This window comes from Cherax quadricarinatus, chromosome 65 (assembly GCF_038502225.1).
Source record: "Cherax quadricarinatus isolate ZL_2023a chromosome 65, ASM3850222v1, whole genome shotgun sequence".
NCBI lineage: Eukaryota > Metazoa > Arthropoda > Malacostraca > Decapoda > Parastacidae > Cherax > Cherax quadricarinatus.
The window spans coordinates 10,372,875-10,392,111 of record NC_091356.1 but is presented as its reverse complement, the minus strand read 5'-3'; the positions used below and the strand labels follow the sequence as shown (position 1 = coordinate 10,392,111).

Genomic DNA, 19,237 nt, shown 5'->3' with positions numbered 1-19,237 from the left:
AGAGAAATTTCAACTACTCAGATATGGAAAACTTGAAATTAAAACTGTACCAGGGTATACGACAAATTCTAACCATGCGTACAATAAAGCAAAAAAGTAACGTGAAGGACCTGAGAGTGAATGTCAGAGGATCTCTCCTTCAAAGACCACAACAATGTATTTACCACATCTGCTAGGAAAATGATAGGATGGATAATGAAAACTGTCAAAACTAGGGACACCAAGCCCATGATGATTCTCTTCAAATCGCTTGTTCTCTCTAGGCTGGAATACTGCTGTACACTAACTGCCCCCTTCAAGGCAGGCAAAATTGCTAACCTGGAGAGTGTACAAAGAACTTTCATGGCACACATAAGTGCAATAAGACACCTAAAGTACTGCAAATGGTTGAAGGCATTTGATTTGTATTCCCTGGAATGCAGGGGAGAGATATATGATAATATACACTTGGAAAATCCTAGAGGGATTAGTACCAAACTTGCACAAAATCCTAGAGGGATTAGTACCAAACTTGCACACGAAAATCACTCCCTATGAAAGCAAAAGACTCGGCAAGAGGTGCAACATTTCCCCAGTGAAAAGCAGAGGTGCAAAGAGTACACAGAGAACACAATAAGCATCCAGGGCCCAAGACTGTTCCACTGCCTCCCAGCATACATAAGGGGTATTATTAATAGACCCATGGCTGTCTTCAAGAAGGCACTGGATAGGCACCTAAAGTCAGTGCCTGACCAGCCAGGCTGTGGCTGGTACATCAGTTTGCATGCAGCCAGCAGTAACAGCTTAGTTGATCAGACCCTGATCCACCACAAGGCCTGGTCTCAGACTGAACTGTGGGGGCACTGACCCCTGAAACCCTCTCCATATATAGATAATATACTTTTGCAAATTTTGCTGTAAAAAGCCTTAAGACAACTATAACAATCAGTGCCCTTTACCAGATGCCTCATACAAACATCCCAAATTTCTGTGATAAATTAAAGACACTAATAAAGAACCAAATGAACAAGCACCACCTTCCCCTAGCTGTAGACTTCAACATTAACCTTGGCCAAACAGATGACCAGTCTGTAACTGATTTCAACAACACAGTACTCATACCAACTATAACAAAACCAACCAGGCTGAGACAAGTGCAACCATAACTGGCAATATATGGACTAACATACTAGCTCCCCTTAAATCAGGGATAATCACAGACAGCACTACTGACCACTACCCCACCTTCCTATTAACAAACATTTGTAAACAACCTTTGGAATACATCAAGGTCTCTTTTAGACTCCATGACAGGGCATCGATAAGTAACTTCACAAGAGAACTAGGTACGGTTGACTGGCCTACAGAATTCTCCAATGCCAATGGTATTGACGATTGGATACACACATTTCTTAACAAATTACTTAGATTATATAACACTGTCTCATAAAAATGAAACAAATTAAGAATAAACAGCTAGGGTGCCCATAGCTGACTAACAGCATACTAAGATCCATTGATAAGAAACACCAATATGAAAAGCAATATAGACAGGGCTTAATAAACAGCTAGCCAGACTTGAGTCCTGGAAATGGGAAGTACACTGCCTGCACTTTAACTCTTAAACGTAGATCTACGTTTACGTGCGTAGCGCTCCGACCTTGATTTACCCCATTTGAAAGCACGTAAAAAAAAATGGTAGATCTACGTTCGGAGCCCCCCGCACATGGAGGTAGATCGACGTTTGGACAGTTTAAGGGTTAAAGGAGGGGTTTGGGATACTGGCAGTTTGGAGGGACTTCTAAACTGTCGTATCTGAGCACCTCTGCAAAGACAGTGATTATGTATGAGTGAGGTGAAAGTGTTGAATGATGATGAAAGCACATATTTTCTTTTTTGGGGATTTTCTTTCTTTTTGGGTCACCCTGCCTCAGGGGGAGACAACTGACATGTTGAAAAACAAAATATTAAACACTACGCATCAGTCCTCACCAAACTAATGAGAAAGGCTCAGCAATTATACTACTCTAATAGATTCACTGAAACAAGAGATATAAAAAAGACCTGGAAGACACTCTCTCATATTCTGGCCACCCACAAACTGAAAGAAACTATGGATATAGTCCTAACTAAACCGAATGAAACACAACTACAGCCTATTGATACAGGATCAAATCTCACCAGTAAAATCCCAGGTGCCAATGCCTGAATGAGTGATTATTTAGATGGGAATTTCACAACCTCCATCTATCTTGCACCAACCGAGCCCACATAAGCCACCACAATTATTAAGTCGCTTCAATAAATCCGGAAATCTGGCTCAAGTCCCGCCATTATTGTATAAACGAGCAGCTCATGTTCTTTTGCCCACTATTTCATTTTCTTTAACAAATCACTAGAAACCAGCACTTTCCCAACACTACTCAAGATAGCAAGGGTTACACTAATACACAAAGGTGGCGAGCCCAATCCGGATCTGCCCGGATTCATCCAACGACCGGATTCAAACGAATTTGACTGGTTTCACTAACTGACAGGGCTCTACGCACCCTATCAAACACTCAAACAGTAACTACAACAAATAGTTACAATACAGATAGACAGATCTACTGTTAAGGTGCTTATTAGAAAAAAGATATTCAGTGATCCACTAACTGGATTTTTCCAGTTTCACTGGATTTTTCCAGTTTCACTGGATTCGGGAGGATTCAAACGGATTTCGCTGGATTTGGGTGGATTCAAACACTTTTTGTGGAAATAAAGCCGGATTCGGGTGGATCCAAATGGCTTCATTGGAAATAAAGCCAAATCGGAAGAACTGTTACAAAAAATTAAATACATCGGGGAATTATAAACTAGCTAGCTAGGAGAGTTGTCCAGTATTGTAAGATGACCACTACCATGAAGATCTGTGTAGTCTGCAGAAAGGGTAAGGGACGAAGACAGGTCTGGATTGCTTGCCATCTGTGTGGTCAGTGGTCCCATAGTATATGCAGGGATTTTAAACTAGTGACCACACTTGACAAACTCAGAGAGATGTTTTTGGGCCTGCCCAAACGAGATACACCTGTATGAGGAAATGACATCTATATTAAAAGACAAGAACACCAATAAAACATCCTTCTTGAAAGACATGTCAGCATGGTATGACAGCTGCGAAAAAAAGATGGGTGGTAGGGACGGGGCTGTCTTGGACAGTGCTCCTGAGGGGGGCTAGTGCTGTCCTGGAGGACAGTGCTGAGGGTGCTAGTGTTGTCCTGGAGGAAAGTGCTCCTAAAGGTGCTAGTGCTGTCCTGAAGGACAGTGCTGAGGGTGCTAGTGTTGTCCTGGAGGAAAGTGCTCCAGAGGATCCTAATGATGTCTTAGAAGATAGAGCTCGTGAGGGTACTAGTGTTGTCCTGGAGGACACTGAAGACAACCTTAATCAGTCCACAGAGGTTCAAAATAGAGATACTGCTGGAGATGGATCAAAATGGGATGAGGCCTCAGGGAATAATGTCAGCACACTACCAGCAAAACCTGGTGGAAGCACTGATGTCCATACATGGGTAAAAGATATTGAGGAAACAGTAAAAACAAATGAGCCAGCAGTGAATGCAGCTACAATAAATCTTAGCAAACAGAAGTACAATCTATGTAAATACCTTGGGTACAATCTAATGTAAATGCCTTGGGTAACTGCAGGCATGGTATATCTGGTAAAACAGGTGGGACATGCACCTTTGACCATCCCCAAAAATAGTGCACCCACATGAAAACAGGAGAGTGCAACTTCCCTTCTTGCAACTTATTTCACCCAGAAATGTGTCACTCATCAATCCATGAAAGAAAATGCTACAATGCATACTGCCAGGCACATCTAAATGGGACTAGAAGACACAGACCACCCAGACTATGGGAAACAAAAGAGAGGAGCCACAACCTCTCCAGGGGCAGAGGTTTTTTAGGGCCAGAAGAGAAAAAAGATTGGCAGGAAATGACAATAATCCTACACCACCTGAAAACACTTCTGGAGCAGAGGCACAGACATTGGCCTCTACCCCAGAACAAGAGATATTAGAGCCAGCAAATAAAACCCTCCTAAATTCCACCATTACGACATTTGTCTTTGCAAACATACAGGGTCTAAAGCTGTCAAAAAACAATAAAATTCCTTACATCAACGGACTGCTCAAGGAGTCAAATACAATGTTTGCAGCATTCACAGAGACCCACATAAAGGATCATTATGACAACAAAATATGGATCCCAGGTTATAACCTATTCCGATGTGACAGACTAAACAGGCAACAAGGGGAGGTTGGCCTGTATGTAACAGAGTCATTCATTTGCAAAGAACTACTAAACACCTCAAATGATGTAGTTGAAGTTTTGGTGGTAAAGATCGAAAACCAAAACCTTTTCATTGTGGTAGTATACAAGTGTCCAGATGCAACTTCCCAGCAATTCCAGGAGCAGCTTGAGAAAATTGACCACTGTCTGGAAAATCTCCCAACTCCTGCCCCAAACATCTTACTACTAGGAGATTTTAACCTGAGACACCTAAAATGGAGAAGTATAGCAAACAATGTTTTAGCAGAGATCACCCCGGGAGGCAGCTCAGATGAAAATTCACACACACATGATCTATTATATCTCTGCAACAAATTCACCTTAAACCAGCAAATAGTAGAGCCTACAAGACTAGAAAATACGCTGGACCTCATCTTCATTAACAATGATGATCTGATATGTAATATAACTGTATCAAAGACAATTCACTAAGATCACAACATAATAGAGGTACAGACATGTATGCACAGGGCTCTGGACCAGCAAAATGTGAGCAGTCATGAAGGCCTCTTCATGAAATTCAATTTCAATAACAAAAACATACAATGGGATCAAGTAAACTATGTCCTAAATGAAACGAGCTGGGAAGATATCCTAAACAACACAGACCCGAACATTTGCCTTGAAAAAATAAATTCTGTGGTTCTTGAGATTTGCTCAGGACACATTCCATTAAGAAAAAGAAAGAGAAGATGTAAACTAGAAAGAGACAGACGTTCCCTATACAGATGAAGGCGAAGAGTCACAGAGCTGCTGAGTGGGGTCAATATAACTGAAATACGAAGGGAAGCACTAGTCAATGAAATTGCAAATATTGAACTTAAGCTGAAGGAATCTTATAGAAGATAAGAATCACAGGAAGAACTAAAAGCCAAAAAGAAAATTGAAAAAAAAAAAAAAAATACTTCTTCTCTTATGCCAAATCTAAGGGAAAAACAACATCCAGTATTGGGCCCCTGCTTAGGTGGGATGGGACATACACAGATGATAGCCAAGAAATGAGTGAGGTACTAAAGTCCCAATATGACTCAGTGTTAAGTGATCCACTGCCCACTCTAAGGGTCGACAATCCAAATGAATTCTTTATGAACAAAACCCAAAATTTGGTCATCCCAAAACTCTCGGATATTATTCTAACTCCACAAGATTTTGAAGAGGCAATTAATGACATGCCCATGCACTCTGCCCCAGGCCCAGACTCGTGGAACTCCATGTTCATCAAGAACTGCAAGAAGGTCCTATCGTGTGCCTTCAGCATTTTATGGAGAGTGAGCATGGACATGGACATGGGTCATCCCACACACACTAAAAAACAACAGACAGCCCCACTCCACAAAGGTGGCAGTAAAGCAATTGCAAAGAACTACAGACCGATAGCATTAACATCCCATATCATAAAAATCTTTGAGAGGGTTCTCAGAAGCAAGATAGCCAACCACCTAGATACCCATCAATTACACAACCCAGGGCAACACGGGTTTAGAGCAGGTCGCTCCTGCCTATTCCAGCTAACCTGGAGTTTACCTGGAGAGAGTTTCGGGGGTCAACGCCCCCGCGGCCCGGTCTGTGACCAGGCCTCCTGGTGGATCAGCGCCTGATCAACCAGGCTGTTGCTGCTGGCTGCACGCAAACCAACGTACGAGCCACAGCCCGGCTGATCAGGAACTGTCTTTAGGTGCTTGTCCAGTGCCAGCTTGAAGACTGCCAGGGGTCTGTTGGTAATCCCCCTTATGTGTGCTGGGAGGCAGTTGAACAGTCTCGGGCCCCTGACACTTATTGTATGGTCTCTTAACGTGCTAGTGACACCCCTGCTTTTCATTGGGGGGATGGTGCATCGTCTGCCAAGTCTTTTGCTTTCGTAGTGAGTGATTTTCGTGTGCAAGTTTGGTACTAGTCCCTCTAGGATTTTCCAGGTGTATATAATCATGTATCTCTCCCTCCTGCGTTCCAGGGAATACAGGTTTAGAAACCTCAAGCGCTCCCAGTAATTGAGGTGTTTTATCTCCGTTATGCGCGCCGTGAAAGTTCTCTGTACATTTTCTAGGTCGGCAATTTCACCTGCCTTGAAAGGTGCTGTTAGAGTGCAGCAATATTCCAGCCTAGATAGAACAAGTGACCTGAAGAGTGTCATCATGGGCTTGGCCTCCCTAGTTTTGAAGGTTCTCATTATCCATCCTGTCATTTTTCTAGCAGATGCGATTGATACAATGTTATGGTCCTTGAAGGTGAGATCCTCCGACATAATCACTCCTAGGTCTTTGACGTTGGTGTTTCGCTCTATTTTGTGGCCAGAATTTGTTTTGTACTCTGATGAAGATTTAATTTCCTCATGTTTACCATATCTGAGTAATTGAAATTTCTCATCGTTGAACTTCATATTGTTTTCTGCAGCCCACTGAAAGATTTGGTTGATGTCCGCCTGGAGCCTTGCAGTGTCTGCAATGGAAGACACTGTCATGCAGATTCGGGTGTCATCTGCAAAGGAAGACACGGTGCTGTGGCTGACATCCTTGTCTATGTCGGATATGAGGATGAGGAACAAGATGGGAGCTAGTACTGTGCCTTGTGGGACAGAGCTTTTCACCGTAGCTGCCTCGGACTTTACTCTGTTGACGACTACTCTCTGTGTTCTGTTAGTGAGGAAATTATAGATCCATCGACCGACTTTTCCTGTTATTCCTTTAGCGCGCATTTTGTGCGCTATTACGCCATGGTCACACTTGTCGAAGGCTTTTGCAAAGTCTGTATATATTACATCTGCATTCTTTTTGTCTTCTAGTGCATTTAGGACCTTGTCGTAGTGATCCAGTAGTTGAGACAGACAGGAGCGACCTGTTCTAAACCCATGTTGCCCTGGGTTGTGTAACTGATGGGTTTCTAGATGGGTGGTGATCTTGCTTCTTAGGACCCTTTCAAAGATTTTTATGATATGGGATGTTAGTGCTATTGGTCTGTAGTTCTTTGCTGTTGCTTTACTGCCCCCTTTGTGGAGTGGGGCTATGTCTGTTGTTTTTAGTAACTGAGGGACGACCCCCGTGTCCATGCTCCCTCTCCATAGGATGGAAAAGGCTCGTGATAGGGGCTTCTTGCAGTTCTTGATGAACACAGAGTTCCATGAGTCTGGCCCTGGGGCAGAGTGCATGGGCATGTCATTTATCGCCTGTTCGAAGTCATTTGGCGTCAGGATAACATCGGATAGGCTTGTGTTAGTCAAATTTTGTGGCTCTCTCATAAAAAATTCATTTTGGTCTTCGACTCTCAGTCTGGTTAGCGGCTTGCTAAAAACTGAGTCATATTGGGACTTGAGTAGCTCACTCATTTCCTTGCTGTCATCTGTGTAGGACCCATCTTGTTTAAGTAGGGGCCCAATACTGGACGTTGTTCTCGATTTTGATTTGGCATAGGAGAAGAAATACTTTGGACCACTATGACAAGCTCCTGGATGCTGTAGAGGATAAACAAAATACAGATGTAGTATACACAGAATTTGCAAAAGCTTTCAACAAGTGGGACCATGGTGTAATAGCACACAAAATGCAGGGTAAAGGAATCACAGGAAAAGTTGGTAGATGGATCTACAACTTCCTGACAAATAGAACACAAAGATTAATAATAATCAGAGTAAAGTCCCAGGCAGCCATGGTAAAAAGCTCTGTTCCACAAGGCACAGTACTCGCTCCCACTCTATACTTCATCCTCATTTCTGACATACACAGAGATGTAAGCCATAGCTCCATGTCTTCCTTTGTGGATGACACCCAGATCACCATGACAGTGACCTCCATCGAAGACACTGTGAGACTCCAAGCGGACATCAACCAAATCTTCGGCTGGGCCACTCAAAACAATATGAAGTTCAACGAGGAGAAATTTCAACTACTCAGATATGGAAAACTTGAAGAAATTAAAAATGTGTCAGGGTATACTACAAAGTCTAACCATACAATAGAGCGAAAAAGTTATGTGAAAGACCTGGGAGTGATAATGTCAGAGGATCTCGCCTTCAAAGACCATAACAATGTATCTACCTCATCCACTAGGAAAATGATAGGATGGATAATGAGAACCTTCAAAACTAGGGATGCCAAGCCCATGATGATTATCTTCAAATCGTTTGTGTTCTCTAGGCTGGAATACTGCTGTACACTAAGGGCCCCCTTCAAGGCTGGCGACATTGCATACCTGGAGAGTGTACAAAGAACTTTCATGGCACACACAAGTGCGATAAGGCAAGTAAACTACTGGGAATGGTTGAAGGTCCTTGATCTGTATTCCCTTGAATGCAGATAAGAGAGATACATGATAATATACACTTGGAAGGTCCTGGAGGGACTGGTACCAAACCTGCACATGAAAATCACTCCATATGAAAGCAAAAGACTCGGCAGGAGATGCAACATTCCCCCAATGAAAAGCAGGGGTGCCACGAGTACACTGAGAGACAATACAATAAGTGTCCGAGGCCCAAGACTGTTCAATTGCCTCCCAGGATACATAAGGGGGATTACCAATAGACCCCTGGCTGTCTTCAAGAAGGCACTGGACAGGCACCTAAAGTCAGTACCTGACCAACTGGGCTGTGGTTCATACGTCAGGTTGCGTGCAGCCAGCAGTAACAGCCTGGTTGATCATACCCTGAACCACCATGAGGCCTGGTCTCAAACCGGGCTGCGGGGGCATTGACCCCCAAAACCCTCTCCAGGTAAACTCCAGGTAAACCCCACAGATGTAAACTACAGACCAATATCAAACTTACAGTTGCTATCCAAAATTTTTGAGAAACTTATGCACAAGAGAAATACTCCTTTATAACAGTGCAAAGCATCCTCAACCCCTACCAATTTGGCTTTAGTAAAAGCAAAAGAATAAACAATCCAACTGTACACTGCACTTGAAAAAAATTGAATGTCTATTAGGACTCTTTATCGACCTAAGGAAAGCTTTTATACAGTAGACCACAGCATCCTACTCCATAAACTTGTTCATTATGGTGTAAGAGGCCACACACTTACATATTTCAAATCCTAACTTACTAAGAGACATCAGTACGTCTCTATTAAGGACACAACCTCATCACATCAACAAGACCACGAATGACACCAGGCCCAGCCCTTCTAGGGTAGGGTAGGTGCCTGAGCCCGAGCTTGCAGCTCACAAGACTGTCATTCCCATTAGTTCCCTTGGGGCGGGGATGGCAGACCAGAGAGGCCTAGCTTCTCCCTACGAGCCCCGTGAGGGCAGGAAATGTGGCTAGGCCTGGGGACAGTTGGTCCCAAAGATGAGGGGGTACTTGTGCCTCCTCCCATGGGAGACTTAGGTCTCAGTCACTCCCTAGACAGGGAGCCAAGGCCGAGCCACCACTTGGAAAAGGCCCGGGCCGGGAGTATACTGGTGAATCTTAAAAAAAAAAAAAAAAGACCACTAGTACTACAAAAATGGTTCTACATGACCATAATTTTTAAAGGGGTGAACCGGTAAGCCAGCGGAAGGCCTTGGTCAGATGACCAAAAGCTCCAAAGGCAGGTCATCATCTGACTAAGACCCGCATCAAGAAACATTTGTCCTGTTTCCTGATGAACCTTACCTAACCTAACCTAACAAGACCACTGGATACTGGAGAACCACAGGGAAGTGTCCTTGGCCCCCTGCCCTTCCTCTTATACATTAATGATCTTCCTAATGTATCACAAGAACTTAAACCTTGTACTCACCCCTGCTGCCTCTCTCCACGGATGTGGTAGGCAGCCTCTCCCCCCTGATGTTTGATTCAGCCTTCCTTTGTGGCCAGGGCCCAACGTTCCCTGGCCTGCCTTACACTCCCTGCACCAGTGATGACTCCCTTCCCTCTCTGATTCCCAAGCTTCCCTGGCACTTTTGTGCTCTGCCAAGCTGTGACTCGTACATCAGTTTGCGTGCGGACCAGAAGTAACAGCCTGGTTCATCACACCCTGATCCACCACGAGGCCTGGTCTCAGACCGAGCTGCAGGGGCATTGACCCCCGCAAACCTCTCCAGGTATACTCCAGGTAAAGGATCAAATTTTGCCAGTAAAATCCCAGGTGCCAATACCTGAGTGAGTGATTACTTAGATGGGAATTTCACAACTTCCTTCTATCTTGCACCAACCGAGCCCACAGAAGTCACCACGATTATTAAGTCACTTAAAAATAAATCAGGAAATCTTGCTCAAGTCCCTCCATTATTGTACAAACGAACAGCTCATGTTCTTTCACCTGCTATTTCATTACTCTTTAACAAATCACTAGAAACCAGCACTTTCCCGACACTACTCAAGATAGCAAGGGTTACACTAGTACACAAAGGTGGTGACTCCACAGATGTAAACTACAGGCCAATATCCAAAATCTTTGAGAAACTTATGCACAAGAAATATACTCCCTTATAACAGCACAAAGCATCCTCAATCCCTGCCAATTTGGCTTCAGTAAAAGCAAAAGCAAAAACAATGCAATTGCAAAAATGCTAGACCTGCTTTACACAGCACTTGAAAAAATGAATATCCATCAGGACTCTCTATTGACCTAAGGAAAGCTTTTGATACAGTAGACCACAGCATCCTACTTCTCAAACTTGATCATTATGGTATAAGAGGCCACACACTTACATATTTCAAATCCTACCTTACTAAGAGACATCAGTACATCTCTATTAGGGACACAATCTCATCATCACGACTACTGGATACTGGAGTATCACAGGGAAGTGTCCTTGGCCCCCTGCTCTTCTTATACATCAATGATCTTCCTAATGCATCACAACAACTTAAATCTATTCTCTTTGCTGACAACATGACTTATGTCATCTCCCACCCTAATGTAGGATGACTGGATAACTGCCAATTAACTTACACTAAATACTGACAAAACGTTTTACATTATGTTTGAGAGAACAGGTGATGCCCAGTTGAACATTATGACTGACAACACTCTTATTGCTAAACATAATGAGTGCAAATTCCTGGGTCTGCACCTTGACAGCAACCTGAAATTCAACACCCATATCCAACACATAACAAAAAAAGTATCCCAATTAGTTGGGATCCTCTCAAAGATACGTTGCAATGTACCGCAATCAGCCCTACTCACACTATTCTATTCACTCTTCTATCCCCAACTCACCTTTGCTATTTATGCCTGAGGATCAACAGCAGCAACCCACCAAAAGCCAATAATAACCCAACAAAAAGCTGCAGTAAGAATTATCATGCAATCCAATGCTAGACAACACCCCCCTCACCCCCCCAATCTTCAAAGACCTAAATTTACTCACTGTACAAAACATTCACACCTACTACTGTGCAACATATACTTACAGAACCATAAATTCTAATAGCAACACAGAACTAAAACACTTCCTTGATAGTTGCAACAAGACCCATAGACACAATACCCGACACAAAAATCTTTACGACATTTCTCGTGTCCGACTAAATCTCTACAAAAACTCAGTGTACATAAAACAGCCTAAAATCTAGAACTCCCTGCTCGAAAACTCTGGAACCGCAGACTCAACCACCATTTTCAAAACTACTGTTAAAAGACACCTTATCTCCCTAACACACCTCACCATCAGCTATGTGAAAAACACCTATTCTGTATTTTGTATCATGAACACATCCAAAACAAAATAGACTTACTCTCGTTATCTGTAATTCCCCCCTTTTTACACTAACACTCACCCAAATGACTGTAAACGTAAAATTCCCATTACAGTTTCTCCTCACTTAGTGGCGTACTCGTTTACCGACGCCTCGAACTTACAATGGGCTCTCTGACCAATATCCATACCTAAATAATGTATATTGAAGCTGATTTCCTCTATTCTGTTTATTTCAATATAAAGTACACTACTGTATAAACACTTAAAACTATACCAGAAATGTTATAAATGGTGCAAAGATGGCATTAAAACAATATAAAAAATGATTGACACAAACTCACTATCATAGTATGCTCCTCACTTAGCGACTAATTAATTTAACGACATGGTCTTAAGAATGGAACTCCATCATTAAGCGAGGAGAGGCTGTATAGTAATTCCCACACAACTAAGAGGCTTACCAGAGGGGCTCGCACAAGTATTCCCACACTATAATTACTGCAGTGGTCTCCACATTACTAAGGGGATTCTGCAGTGATTCCCACACTGCTGTTACGGGTGTTAAGGACCCAAACGGAAATAAGCCACAATGTTTATTTTATCTATTATCTTGGGTTATTAACCCCCCTGAGGTAAACAATCTGAATAAAATGTTCTATTGCTAAGTCAAAAGAAGTGGCAGGTGCCTATACATCTCGCTTCGCCAAGGATGAACTTAGAACAGGAATTAACCTCTAGATAAGAACAAAAATTAATAAATTTATTATTCATGAAATTCAATGTTAATTACAACATTCTACAAATATGCTGTACATGGATAAGTCCCTAGTTATACAATGCATATGCAGTCTCACAGTCTGAGAACAATATGAAAAGAACTTCAGCTGAATTTCATTGACATGAGACTGAGGGCAAACTGACACCAGTTAAAGAACCTATCATCATTCTCTCATGGAGCTACATGTACATAGTGCCTGATAGGCAATGCTCTCGCCTCACACAATGAGTGTCCATGGTTCAATCCCTGGCTGGATGGGACATTGGGCATGTTTTCTTACACCTGTTGTCCCTGTTCACCTAGCATTAAGTAGGTACCTGAGTGTTAGTCGACTGGTGTGGGTCGCATCCTGGGGGACAAGGTTGAAGGACCACAATAGAAATGAGACAGACAGTCCTCGATGATGCACTGACTTTCTTGGGTTATTCTGGGTGGCTAACCCTCCAGGTTAAAAAATCCTAACAAAATCTTATCTACCAAGGCAGAGCATTCCAGACAAAAATTGGAATTAACTTACTTGATATGGAGTCTTCCCTAGTTGGATTCCCTGGTGACTATCCCAGGTCAGCTTGACCCTTATAAGGTTTTCTACTCAATGGTCACTTGCAAGAGGAGAATGGTACCTGCAAAGAATCAATATGTTAGTAACTGGCATGAGACATGTGTCTTATCAACTTAGTTAAGTTTATTTAGGTACAGGTAAACATAAGTACAATTATCATAGTGTAAATTACCTAGGATAACTAAAAAAAGTCATTGACTTATGTCCATTGTGGTCCTTGTGAGTAGTTTTTATTCAGGTATACATAAATACAGTTATGTACATTATCATAAATAGCTGCATATGTTTAAAGAGCCTAAGATAACCCAAAAAAGTCAGAGTGATTTATTTCCATTGGAGTCCTTTTAATACCTTATACTATAAAGTAGATAATATCTTATTATTATACTAAAAAGGAGATAATATCTTATCATTCTATAAAGGAGATATACTACTAGGAATAAGGTAAAATTAGTTTATATTTACATGCATGTTAGCTAAAAAAATAAAAAAATCATTCTCCTCCCTTTCTATCGCTACATTCATTAGGCACCTTTTGGCACTCTTCTTGAACTGGTTCATGCTATGACTGGTTTTGACATGTACAGGCAGTCTGCTCCATTCCTTTATTGCTGTACAATAAAAGGCGTTTGAAGCCTGGCCACTGACTGTGGGTACTACAAAGTTGTGCTCTCTCCCCCTAGACTATGATTGCTTTGGTTCTCAACCTTGACAAAACTGGCAGCAAGATATTCTGGACACTGTGAGCAATTTTATAAACATGATTTAACTTCAGTTGTTTTACTCTGTCTTCAACATTCAGCATATCCAGTTGTTGTAATTCATCGTGGCCTACATGTTCTCTTGGACCCAGGCCTATATGCTCTCTTGGACCCAGGCCTACATGCTCCCTTGGACCTAGGCCTACATACTCTCTTGGACCCAGGCCTACACTCTCTTGGACCCAGGCCTACATGCTCCCTTGGATCCAGGCCTACATGCTCCCTTGGACCTAGACCTACATGCTCCCTTGGACCCAGGCCTACATACTCTCTTGGACACAGGCCTACATACTCTCTTGGACCTAGGCCTACATTCTTGGACCCAGGCCTACATACTCTCTTGGATCCAGGCCTACATGCTTCCTTGGACCTAGGCCTACATGCTTCCTTGGAACCAGGCCTACATGCTTCCTTGGAACCAGGCCTACATACTCTCTTAGACCCAGGCCTACATACTCTTGGACCTAGGCCTACACACACTCTTGGACCCAGGCCTACATACACTCTTGGACCCAGGCCTACATACACTCTTGGACCCAGGCCTACACACACTCTTGGACCCAGGCCTACATATTCCCTTGGACCCAGACCTGAACACACTCTTGGACCCAGACCTACATACTCCCTTGGACCCAGACCTACATACTCCCTTGGACCCAGACCTACATACTCCCTTGGACCCAGACCTACATACTCCCTTGGACCCAGACCTACATACTCCCTTGGACCCAGGCCTACATACTTCCTTGGACCCAGACCTACACACACTCTTGAACCCAGACCTACATACTCCCTTGGACCCAGACCTACATAATCCCTTGGGCCCAGACCTACATACTCCCTTGGACCCAGGCCTACACACACTCTTGGACCTAGCCCTACATACTCCCTTGGACCCAGACCTACATACTCCCTTGGACCCAGACCTACATACTCCCTTGGACCCAGACCTACATACTCCCTTGGACCCAGACCTACATACTCCCTTGGACCCAGGCCTACACACACTCTTGGACGTAGGCCTACATACTCCCTTGGACCCAGACCTACATACTCCCTTGGACCCAGACCTACATACTCCCTTGGACCCAGACCTACATACTCCCTTGGACCCAGACCTACATACTCCCTTGGACCCAGACCTACATACTCCCTTGGACCCAGACCTACATACTCCCTTGGACCCAGACCTACATACTCCCTTGGACCCAGACCTACATACTCCCTTGGACCCAGACCTACATACTCCCTTGGACCCAGACCTACATACTCCCTTGGACCCAGACCTACATACTCCCTTGGACCCAGACCTACATACTCCCTTGGACCCAAGCCTACACACACTCTTGGACGTAGGCCTACATACTCCCTGTCAGGAGAATTGATAGGGAACAGTGTAGTAAAGAAAGCGAATGCCAGACTGAAGTTCCTGTATAGACAAGCACAGTGTCTACCTACTGAGGCTCGCAGGACCCTATGTCTAGCCCTTATACAATGCCATATGGATTACGCTTGCTCTTCATGGTACTCTGCCTTGACAAAAAAACTGAAAGATAGACTGCAAATCACCCAGAACAAAATCGTAAGATTCATCCTGGGGCTGGGACCAAGAGAACATGTAGGCCAGGATGAATTACAGCAGTTGGATATGCTGAATGTTGAAGACAGAGTAAAACAACTGAAGCTAAATCATGTTTATAAAATTGCTCACGAACAGTGTCCAGAATATCTTGCTGTCAATTTTGTCAAGGTTGGGAACCAAAGCAATCATAGTACTAGGGGGAGAGAGCACAACTTTGTAGTACCCACAGTCAGTGGCCAGGCTTCAAACACCTTTTATTGTACAGCAATAAAGGAATGGAACAGACTACCCACAAATGTCAAGGCCAGTCATAGCTTGAATCAGTTCAAGAAGATTGCCAAAAAGTGTCTGATGAATGAAGCAACAGAAAGGGAGGGGAATGATTTTCTATTTTTTAGCTAAAATACGTGTAAATTTTACCTTATCCCTAGTAATGACCCTCGTATTGTAGATAGTCGTAATGACCCTCGGGTAGTAGATAGTCTTAATGACCCTCGTATTGTAGATAGTCTTAATGACCCTCGTGTAGTAGATAGTCTTTTTAGTATGATAATAAGATGTTATCTTCATTATAGAATAATAAGAAAATATTATAACCTTTATATTATAATAATAAGGTAAAAGGACCCCAATGGAAATAAGTCACTCTGTCTGACTTTTTTGGGTTATCCTAGGTTCTCTACACATATGCTGCTATGTATGATAATTCTATGTAACTGTATTGTGTATACCTGAATAAATTTACTTACTTACTCCCTTGGACCCAGAACTACATACTCTCTTGGACCCAGGCCTACATACTCCCTTGGACCCAGGCCTACTTACTCCCTTGGACCTAGGCCTACATACTCCCTTGGACCCAGACCTACATACTCCCTTGGACCCAGACCTACATACTCCCTTGGACCCAGACCTAGGATGAATCTTACCATTTTGTTCTGGGTGATTTGCAGTCTATCTTTCAGTTTTCTTGTGAAGGCAGAGTCCCATGAAGATCAAGCGTGGTCCCTGTAACATGGTACAAGAGCTAGACAGTGTCCTGGGAGCCTCAGTAGGTAGTCACTGTGCTTGTGAGTATAACATTATCTTGTCAGATCATCCTGGTGTTCTCTTGACTGTCGAAAAGAAATTATGTTTAATATGGATTACATGGAATAAAGCATTGTTTGTATTCCCAGTACATAATTTCACGAGTTTACTTTATGATTTCGAGAGAAAATAATTTAAGTTTTAGAGAAAATGATGATACTGGAGGGGAGTCTTCCTTATACATACTGAGGCATATAAGACAATGAAGTGTATTTTAGTTTTACAAAAACATGTTTATAGTTTGAAAAATAGTCTTCAGGACATACCCATCATCCATATATACAATTTGGAATTATTCTAAACTAGGACTAATTTTTTTTTTGGGGGTAATTCATCACTCTTGTCCGTCTCACGTTATGCAAAAATGCAATGCATATAAAGTGCCCTAAAATCTCGAATTCATTGCCCGACCCAGCAAAAGATCCCGTCTGCCATTCAGTTTAGGGCTGTAATAAAAAAAAAAATCACCCTATCAACCAAATTTAACTATATAAACACTGTACTATGCCTGAAATCATAGCTCCAGGAGACTGTATTCATTTATAACGGCACAAAACATACTCAACCCCTGCCAATTTGGATTCAGGAAAAATAAAAGCACTAATGATGCAATTGTAAAAATGCTAGATTTGCTTTACACAGCATTGGAAAATAAGGAATATCCGCTAGGAATTTTTATTGACCTAAGAAAAGCGTTTGACACAGTAGACCACGGCATCCTACTCCACAAACTTGACCATTATGGTATAAGAGGCCATGCGCTTGCATATTTCAAATCTTACCTTACTAATAGGTATCAGTATGTCACCATTAAGGACAGCCTCATCAGCACGGCCATGCGCTTGCATATTTCAAATCTTACCTTACTAATAGGTATCAGTATGTCACCATTAAGGACAGCCTCATCAGCACGGCCACTTGATACTGGAGTTCCGCAGGGAAGTGTCCTTGGTCCCCTGCTCTTCCTCATTTACATTAATGATCTTCCAAACGTATCTCAACACCTGAAACCCATTCTCTTTGCTGACGACAAGACTTACATCATCTCCCACCCTAATCTTGCCACCGTCAACACCATTGCCAACGAGGAGCTGCTCAAAATTCCGACTTGGATGACAGCCAATAAACTTACGCTTAACACTGACAAAACCTACTACATTATGTTTGGTAGCAGAGCAGGTGTTGCGCAACTTAACATTAAGATCGACAACACTCTAGTTGCCAGACATAATGAGGGCAAATACCTAGGTTTATACCTCGACAACAACCTAAATTTCAGCACCCGTATCCAACACAACAAAAAAAGTATACAAAACGGTGGGGACCCTCTCCAAGATACGATATTACGTGCCGCAAACTGCCCTTCTCACACTATACCATTCATTCATTTATCCATACATCACCTATGCTATTTGTGCTTGGGGATCAACTGCACCAACACATCTAAAGCCAATAATAACCCTACAAAAAGCCGCAGTAAGAATAATCACTAAATCCCATCCCTGGCAACTCCCCCCCCCCACTCTTCATAGATCTAAACTTACTCCCTGTTCAGAACATCCACACTTACTACTGTGCAATCTACATCTACAGGATCTTAAATTCCAATATTAACCTTGACCTAAAACGCTTTCTTGATAGTTGTGACAGGACCCACAGGCATAACACCAGACACAAACATCTCTATGACATTCCTCGTGTCCGACTAAACCTTTACAAAAATTCAATGTGTGACAAAGGGCCAAAATCTGGAACACCCTACCTGAAAACTCTAGAACTGCAGACACATTCATCACTTTCAAAACTACAGTTAGAAAACATCTTATCTCCCTGATACACCCCGTCAACTAACTACATGTAAACCAAATGGTGGTTCACACTTACACTCACTCGCCCATTGACTATAAACACAGAAATACGAATCTTAATCTTAAAATAATGAATCCTAACTAGTCATAAGTTTGCCTATGATACTCCAATATAGACACTATGTATTGTGCCAAAACAAAAGCATTCACATTGCTAAACTCACAAACTATAATGTAGTCACTTAGCCTTAATAAGATAAGATTTCGTTCGGATTTTTAACCCCGGAGGGTTAGCCACCCAGGATAACCCAAGAAAGTCAGTGCGTCATCGAGGACTGTCTAACTTATTTCCATTGGGGTCCTTAATCTTGTCCCCCAGGGTGCGACCCACACCAGTCGACTAACACCCAGGTACCTATTTGCTGCTAGGTGAACAGGACAACAGGTGTAAGGAAACGTGTCGAAATGTTTCCACCCGCCGGGAGTCGAACCCGGGCCCTCCGTGTGTGAAGCGGGAGCTTTAGCCACCAGGCCACTGGGCCATAATCTGTAATAATAATACCATAATCTGTAATAATTTAAAGTTTAGAATTAATCTAAGTCTGTCCGAAATGCCTAGCCATGCTAGGTGTCCTAGTGGCCCCCTCTGTAATTAGTATTTTAAAACATGTAAACCACACAATATTCAAAATCTGTAAACCCCGCATTGTAATCCTTATAGAGAAT

General features: G+C 42.7%; 1 long non-coding RNA gene across 1 annotated transcript in view; it reads right to left on the bottom strand.

The window, feature by feature from the left end:
* The window catches only part of LOC128700497 (uncharacterized), a 106,001-nt gene that overhangs the window by 17,707 nt on the left and 69,057 nt on the right, over window positions 1-19,237 (bottom strand). Inside the window, exons 2-3 of the long non-coding RNA XR_011393834.1 lie at window positions 16,544-16,729; window positions 13,227-13,332 (exon numbers count right to left, since the gene is read on the bottom strand). This is a non-coding gene — a long non-coding RNA (uncharacterized lncRNA). The remainder of the gene's footprint in view (window positions 1-13,226; window positions 13,333-16,543; window positions 16,730-19,237) is intronic.